The sequence below is a fragment of the Gorilla gorilla genome, chromosome 9 (assembly GCF_029281585.2).
Source record: "Gorilla gorilla gorilla isolate KB3781 chromosome 9, NHGRI_mGorGor1-v2.1_pri, whole genome shotgun sequence".
Taxonomy (NCBI): Eukaryota; Metazoa; Chordata; class Mammalia; order Primates; family Hominidae; genus Gorilla; species Gorilla gorilla.
This window is the reverse complement of record NC_073233.2, coordinates 53,596,525-53,605,071: the sequence shown is the minus strand read 5'-3', so window position 1 is coordinate 53,605,071 and position 8,547 is coordinate 53,596,525.

Here is an 8,547-nt window from a genome sequence, read left to right as displayed (position 1 = left end):
GCCTTGACCTCAAGTTTCACTGATCCTCCCACCTCAGCCTCCCAAGTAGGCTTGCAGACCTGTATCCCCAAGCCTAATTTTTTTATTTTTATTTTTGTAGAGACAAGGTCTTGCTATGTTTCCCACGTTGGTCTGGACCTCCTGGGCTCAAGTGATCCTCCCGCCTCTGCCTCCCAAAGTGCTGGGATTACAGGCATGAGCCACCGTGTCTGGCTTTCACTGCTTTTTTATTTGTTTGGTCGTTGGCTGTTTTTATTTTTTCTTTCTCTTTCTTTTTTTTTTTTTTTTTTTTTTTTTTGAGACAGGGACTCTCTCTGTCACCCAGGCTGGAGTGCAGTGGCAGGATGTGGGCTCACTGCAGGCTGGACTTCCTGGGCATCGATCCTCCCACCTCAGCCTCCCGAGTAGCTGGGACTACAGGTGCGCGCCGCAACACTCAGCTAATTTTTGCATTTTTTGTAGAGACAGAGTCTCCCTAAGTTGCCTAGGCTGGTCTAGAACTCCTGGCATCCATCCACCTCGGTCTGCCAAAGTGCTGAGATTACAGGTGTGAGCCACTGTGCCCAGCCTCCTCACTGCTTTTTTTTTTTTTTTTGAGACGGAGTCTCACTCTGTTGCCCAGGCTGGAGTGCAGTGGCACAATCTCGGCTCACTGCAATCTCCGCCTCCCGGGTTCAAGCGATTCTCCTGCCTCAGTCTCTGGAGCAGCTGGGACTAGAGGCACGCACCACCATGCCTGGCTAATTTTTTGTATTTTAGTAGAGACAGGGTTTCACCATGTTGGCCAGGATGGTCTCGATCTTCTGACCTTGTGATCTGCCTGCCTCGGCCTCCCAAAGTGCTGGGATTATAGGCGTGAGCCACCACGCCCAGCCTCTTGGCCTCTCAATGCTTTTAACTAAGACTTGCCTAACCTGTTGGGTATCCACCTAGGAGCAGCCTGGGACGTGATGGGCCAGAGGGCATGCAGCTAGCGGGACTTAGAACTCCTACGCCCTCGCTTCAGCCAAAGTCCAAGTCTTGAAGGTTCACAGGTGAGGCTGCGCTGTCCTGCCTAGCCTGAGAAGAGACAGTTTGGATGCACCCTAGTTTCTGCGAAGAGGCAGGCAGGAGTTGGGCTTACTCAGGCACTGCTGGGCCTTTCCTCCACCCACTAAGCCCCGTGCCTGACAGTTTGTGGGGGTGGGAGGAGATATACAAAAATGCATTAATGGTAGGCCATCGCATTGGCTCAAGCCTGTAATCCCAGCACTTTGGGAGCCTAAGGCCGGTGAATCACTTGAGGCCAGGAGTTCAAGACCAGCCGGGCCAACATGGTGAAACCCTTTCTCTACTAAAAATACCATCAGGCGCAGTGGCTCATGCCTGTAATCCCAGCGCTTTGGGAGGCTGAAGCGGGCAGATCACTTGAGGTCAGGAGTTCGAGACTAGCCTGACCAACATGGTGAAACCCCGTCTCTACTAAAAATACAAAAATTAGCTGGGGCGTGGTGGCACTTGCCTGTGGTCCCAGCTACTCAGGAGGCTGAGGTAGGAGAATCGCTTGAACCGAGGAGAGGGAGGCTGCAGTGAGCCAAGGTCATGCCACAGCACTCCAGCCTAGGCGACAGAGCAAGACTCCAACTCAAAAAAATAAAAATAAAAATAAATAAATATAAAAAATTAGCTGGGCATCATGGCACGCACCTGTAATCCCAGCTATTCAGGAGGCTGAGGCAGGAGAATCACTTGAACCTGGGAGGCAGAGGTTTCAGTGAGCTGAGATAGCACCACTGCACTCCAGCCTGGGTTACAGAGTAAGACTCCATCTCAAAATAAACAAACAAAAAATAATAATTTGTTTAATGCATTAATGGTAGATCCTACTCTCAAGGATTTTTCAGACAGATAGGGACAGAAGATGTTACCAAAATCAACTCTTGGTCCAGTGTGGTGGCTCATGCTGATAATCTCAGCACTTTGAGAGGGCAAGAGGATGGGATCGCTTCAGCCCAGGAGTTGGAGATCAGCCTCTGCAATACTGAGACCCCTGTCTAAAAAATTAGAAAATACACAACTTAGCTAGGTGCGGTAGCACACGCCTGTAGTCCCAGCTACTTGGGAGGCCAAGGCGGGAGGATCGCTTAAGCCCAGGAGTTTGGGACTGCAGTGAGCTACAATTGTGCCACTGCACTCCAGCCCGGATGACAGAGGTTTACCCTGTTTCTAAATAAATAAATAAAAATTGGCCAGGCGCAGTGGCTCACGCCTGTAATTCCAGCACTTTGGGAGGCCGAGGCGGCCGGATCACCTGAGGTCGGGAGTTCGAGACCTGCCTGACCAACATGGAGAAAACCCATCTCTAGTAAAAATACAAAATTAGCAGGGCATAGTGGCACATGCCTGTAATCCCAGCTACTCAGGAGGCTGAGGCAGGACAATCACTTGGACCCAGGAGGCGAAGGTTGCGGTGAGCCAAGATGGCGTGATAGCCCTCCAGCCTGGGCAACAAGAGCAAAACTCTGTCTCAAAAATAAATAAATAAATAAATAAAAATTAAATAAGCTCTTGCAACGGAATGAATGCTCCAAAAGAGAAATTAGAAGGCCGGTTGCGGTGGCTCACGCCTATAATCCCAATAGGAGACCGAGGTGGGCAGATCACCTGAGGCCAGGAGTTTGAGACCCACCTGGCCAACATGGTGAAACCCATCTCTATTAAAAATACAAAAATTAGCCAGGCGTGGGGCACGTGCCGGTCATCCCAGCTACTCAGGAGGCTGAGGCATGAGAATCGCTTGAACCCGAAAGGCAGAGGTTGCAGTAAGCTGAGATCACGGCCAGGCGTGGTGGCTCACGCCTGTAATCCCAGCACTTTGGGAGGCCGAGGCGGGTGGATCACGAGGTCAGGAGATTGAGACCATCCTGGCTAACATGGTGAAACCCTGTCTCTACTAAAAATACAAAAAAAATTAGCCAGGCGTGGTGGCAGGCGCCTGTAGTCCCAGCTACTCGGGAGGCTGAGGCAGGAGAATGGCGTGAACTCGGGAGGTGGAGCTTGCAGTGAGCCGAGATCGCGCCACTGCACTCCAGCCTGGGTGACAGAGTGAGACTCCGTCTCAAAAAAAGAAAAAAAAAAACAAAAAAGCTGAGATCACATCACTGCACTCCAGCCTGGAACAGAGTAAGACTCTGTCTCAAAAAATAAAAAATTAAAAATTAAAAAAAAGAAATGGCTTTGCCTGGGAAAGGGGCAAGCTGGGAGCTTCTCCCCTGCTAGCCTAGAGCTGTGTTTTCAGAGCTGTGTTGCAGAAGCAAACTGTTCGCCCCCTCCCCTTATTCAGACCAACCAACATGCCAACTAAGACCAACCTGTCCTTCAGCAGGGTGCTCAGTTGCAGGGGATATTGAAGTGTAAGAAATGGACTTTGCCTCTAAAAGATTTACAACCTACTGGGAACCGAATAAAAATACATGTGAAACAAGTAAAATACTTCAAGGTAGGTACACATTTGAAGACTAAGTATGTTATGCCCACCAAGGTTTTTGGTTTTTGGTTTTATAGAGACAAGGTCTCACTATGTTGCCCAGACTGGCCTTGAACTCCTGGGCTCAAGCCATCCTCTAGCCTCATCTTCCCAAATTGCTTTGATTACAGGCATGAACTACCATGCCTGGTCACCAATTAAGATTTTTGGATGCACTCAGGAAAGCTAATTCTATGGAGACAGTAGTACTGTTGTAACGACCCAAGGGGTTCACTTTGCCTGAGCCAACTCATCAAGACAGGGGAATTGAAACAGAGAAAGAGTAATTCACGCAGAGCCAGCTGTGCAGGATACCAGAGTTTTATTATTACTCAAGTCAGTTTCCCCAAGCATTGGGGGAGCAGAGTTTTTGTTGTGGGTGGTGGTGTTTTGGTTTTTTGTTTTGTTTTGTTCTGAGACGGAGTCTTGCTCTGCCACCTAGGCTGGAGTGTGGTGGCGCAATCTCAGCTCACTGCGGTCTCCACCTCCTGGGCTCAGGGAATTCTCCTGCCTCAGCACCCAGAGTAGCTGGGATTACAGGCATGCGCCACCATGCCCAGCTAATTTTGTATTTTTAGTAGAGACGGGGTTTCACCATGTTGGCCAGGCTGGTCTCGAACTCTTGACCTCAGGTGATCCACCCGCCTCTGCCTCCCAAAGTGCTGGGATTACAGCCATGAGCCACCATGCCCAGTCGGGGAGCAGAGTTTTTAAGAATAACTTGGTGATTTGGGGGAAGCCAGTGAGCCAGGAGTGCTGACTGGTCAGGGATGAAATCATAGGCAGTCGATGTTGTCTTCTTGCTCTGAGTCAGTTCCTGGATGGGGCCACAAGATCAGGTGAGCCAGTTTATCGACCTGGGTGGGGCCAGCTGATCCATCAAGTTCAGGGTCTGCAAAATATCTCAAGCACTGATCTTAGGAGTAGTTTAGGGAGGGTCAGAATCTTGTAGCCTCCAGCTGCATGACTCCTAAACCATAATTATTTATAATCTTGCAGCTAATGTTAGTCCTACAGAGGCAATCTAGTCCCTAGGCAAGAAGGAAGATGGTCTGCTTTGGGAAAGGGCTGTTATCGTCTTTGTTTTATGTATTGTATGTATGTATGTATATATGTATGTATGTATGTATGTATGTATGTATGTATTTATTTTCGAGACAGAGTCTCTCTCTGTTGCCTAGGCTGGAGTGCAGCGGTGCAATCTCTGCCTCCTGGGTTCAAGCAATTCTCCTGTCTCAGCCTCCCTGGTAGCTAGGACTACAGTCACACGCCACCATGCTCAGCTAATTTTTGTATTTTTAGTAGAAACGGGGTTTCACCATATTGGTCAGATTGGTCTCGAACTCCTGACCTCAGGTGATCCACCCACCTCGGCCTCCCAAAGTGCTGGGATTACAGGCATGAGCCACTGTGCCCAGCCATTGTCTTTGTTTCACTGTAAATTATAAATAAATTTCTCCCAAAGTTAGTTCAGCCTACGCCCACGAATGAACAAGGACAGCTTGGAGGTTAAAAACAAGATGGAGTTGGTTAAGTTAGATCACTTTCACTGTATCGGTTATAATATTGCAAAGGCGGTTTCACTGTCTTTGGGAAGACCTCACAGGGGAGATGGAATTTTGTGCAGTTTGACTTGAAAAAAGTAGTGTTTGGCTGGGGAATGGAAAAGAGCCTCTTAGGCAGGGAACAGCTTGGTAACATTCAGGAACAGGTGTGAGTTCTGAGAAAGGAAATGAAGCCCTGGCATGTGGTAGTGGGCCTGGTACTATCAGCTAGGCCTTGATGTTCCACTGAAGTAAACAATTTCACAATACATGAACACCAGACAAGGCTACTCTGTGGCCATGATAAACCAAGAGAAAAACATCATCATGGCCGGGCACGGTGGCTCACGCCTATAATCCCAGGGAGGCCGAGGCAGGTGGGTCATGAGGTCAGCAGTTCAAGACTAGCCTGGCCAAGATGGTGAAACCCCGTCTCTACTAAAAACACAAAAATTAGCCAGGCACGGTGGCAGGTGCCTGTAATCCCAGCTACTCGGCAGGCTGAGGCAGGAGAATCGCTTGAACTCAGGGGCGGAGGTTGCAGTGAGCTGAAATCACACCACTGCACTCCAGCCTGGGCGACAGAGTAAGACTCTGTCTCAAAAAAAAAAAAAAAAAAACACAACACCATCATCACGGCCAGGCACAGTGGCTCATGCCTGTAATCCCAGCACTTTCGGAGGCTGAGGCGGGAAGATCATGAGGTCGGGAGTTCAAGGCCAGCCTGACCAACATGATGAAATCCCGTCTCTACTAAAATTACAAAATTTAGTTCGGCGTGGTGGCATGCGCCTGTAATCCCAGCTACTCAGGAGGCTGAGGCAGGAGAATTGCTTGAACCCAGGACACGGATTTTGCAGTGAGCCAAGATTGCACCATTGCACTCCAGCCTGGGCAACAGAGCAAGACTCCATCTCAAAAAAAAAAAATTAGCTGGGTGTGGTGGCGCATGCCTGTAATCCCAGCTACTTGGAGGCTGAGGCAGGAGAATCGCTTAAACCCAGGAGATGGAGGTTGCAGTGGGCAAAGATCATGCCACTGCACTCCAGCCCAGGCAACAGAGTGAGACTCTGTCTCAAAAAAAAAAAAAAAAGAAAGAAAAGAAAAAAGAAAGCAAAAATGATGTCCAGATGTTTAGCTACCTGGAAATACCATTTATTGAGATGAGGTAAACTGCAAAAGAGACAGAAAAAGAAGGAAAGATCAAGAGTTCACTTTTGGACACATTGGATTTGAGATGCTGATGAGATGTCTGGGAGGATTTGTCAAGAAGGCAGGGCCATGCACTATTCTGGACATCACCAATGAACCTGAGACCCAGGAAAAGGTATAGGAACCCTGCTCCTCAGCCTTGCAATGGGAGCTCTGTGCCCAAGGTGAGGTTGGACCAGGGTGGAGAAGGGGGAGGATGGGAACTCATGCGTAAGTTGCGTCTGTGGTACACCTGGCATTCCGCTCAGAACTCTGTCACCATGGCCTCACAACAACCTGGCAGAGTAGGACTTACTCTTCCCGTTTTACAAAGGAGGAGACTGAAAATCAGAGAGGTGCTAAGATTTGCAGAGGGACACAGCTAAGAACTGGGAAAGTGAGGACCGGTTGGTAACACTGAGCACCACAGCAGAGACCAGGTGTATTCGTTTCCCAGGGTGGCTGTAACCAGTTACTGTAAATGAGTGGCTTCAAACGACAGAAATATATTCTCTCACAGTTCTGGAGGCCAGAAATCCAAAATTAAAGTGTTGGCAGGGCCACACTCCCCAGGCTCCGGCGTAGAATTTTTTTTTTTTTTTTTTGAGATGGAGTCTTGTTCTGTCATCTAGGCTGGAGTGCAGTGGCATGATCACAGCTGACTGAAGCCTCAAATTCAAGGGATCCTCCTTCTTCAGCCTCCCCAGTAGCTAAGAGTACAGGTATGCACTGCCATGCCTGGCTAATTTTTTTTTTTAGTTTTTGTAGAGATGTTGACCAGGATGGTCTTGAACTTCCTGGCCTCAAGTGATCCTCCAGCCTCAGCCTCCTAAAGTGCTGGGATTACAGGCATGAGCCACTGCACCAAGCCTCGAATCTTTCCTTGCCTCTCTCCTAGCTTTTGTGGCTGCCAGCAATCTTTAGCATCCCTTGGTTTACAGCCTGTCATTCCAATCTCTGCCTCCATTTTCCCAGGATCTTCTCCTCTGTGCATCTATTTCTCTGTATCTGACCTCCTTCTCCTTCGCTCTTTTGTTTGTTTTTAGAGATGGGATCTCACTGTGTTGCCCAGGCTGGTCTCGAACTCCTGGGCTCAAGAGATCCTCCCACCTCAGCCTCCCAAGTAACTGGGACAACAGGCATGGGCCACCACGCTGGCTTGCCTTACTCTTTTTGGTATGTGCTTCACTTTTTTTTTTTTTTTTTTTTTTTTGAGACGAAGTCTTGCTCTGTCGCCCAGGTTGGAGTGCAGTGGTACGATCTTGGCTCACTGCAACCTCTGCTCCCTGGGTTCAAGCAATTCTTGTGCCTCAGCCTCCTGAGTGGCTGGGATTATAGGTGTGCACCACCATAACCAGCTAATTTTTGTATTTTTAGTAGAGACAGGGTTTCAGCATGTTAACCAGGCTGGTCTCGAACTCCTGAGGTCAAGTGATCCGCCTGCCTCAGCCTCCCAAAGTGCTGGGATTACAAGTGTGAGCCACCACACCTGGCCAATGTGGCTTACTCTTATTAGGACACTTGCCATTGGATTTAAGGCCTACCTGGATAATCCTGGATGATCACCTCACTTAAAAATTCTGAATTAGGTTAGGTGCAGTGCCTCAAGCCTGTGATCCCAGCACTTTGGGAAGCTGAGATGGGTAGATCGTTTGAGCCCAGGAATTGGAGACCGGCCTGGGCAACACAGTGACATACTGTCTCTACAAAAGTATAAAAATTAGCTGGGTGTGATGGCATGTGGCCATAGTTTTAGCTACTCAGGAGGCTGAGGTAGGAGGATCCATTGAGCTCAGAAGTTCGAGGTTGCAGTGAGCCATGTTCACGCCACTGCACTCCAGCCTGGGTGACAGATTGAGACCCTGTCTCAAACAAACCTTTTTTTTTTTTTTTTTTTTTTGAGACGGAGTCTCACTCTGTCACCCAGGCTGGAGTGCGGTGGCACAATCTCAGTTTACTGCAACCTCCACCTCCCAGGTTCCAGCAATTTTCCTGCCTCAGCCTCCCGAGTAGCTGGGATTACAGGCGCCCGCCACCGCACCCGGCTAATTTTCGTATTTTTAGTAGCAACAGGGTTTCATCATGTTGGGCAGACTGGCCTGGAACTCCTGACCTCAGGTGATCCCCCCGCCTTGGCCTCCCAAAGTGCTGAGATTACAGGCATGAGCCACTGCACCTGCCAAAAACAAACCTTTAATTATATCCAAAAAGATCCTTTTTCCACATAGAATAACATCCACAGGTTCTGGGGATTAGGATATGGACGTATCTTTTTAGGGACTACAGTCAACCCAGCTAGAGGAGCTA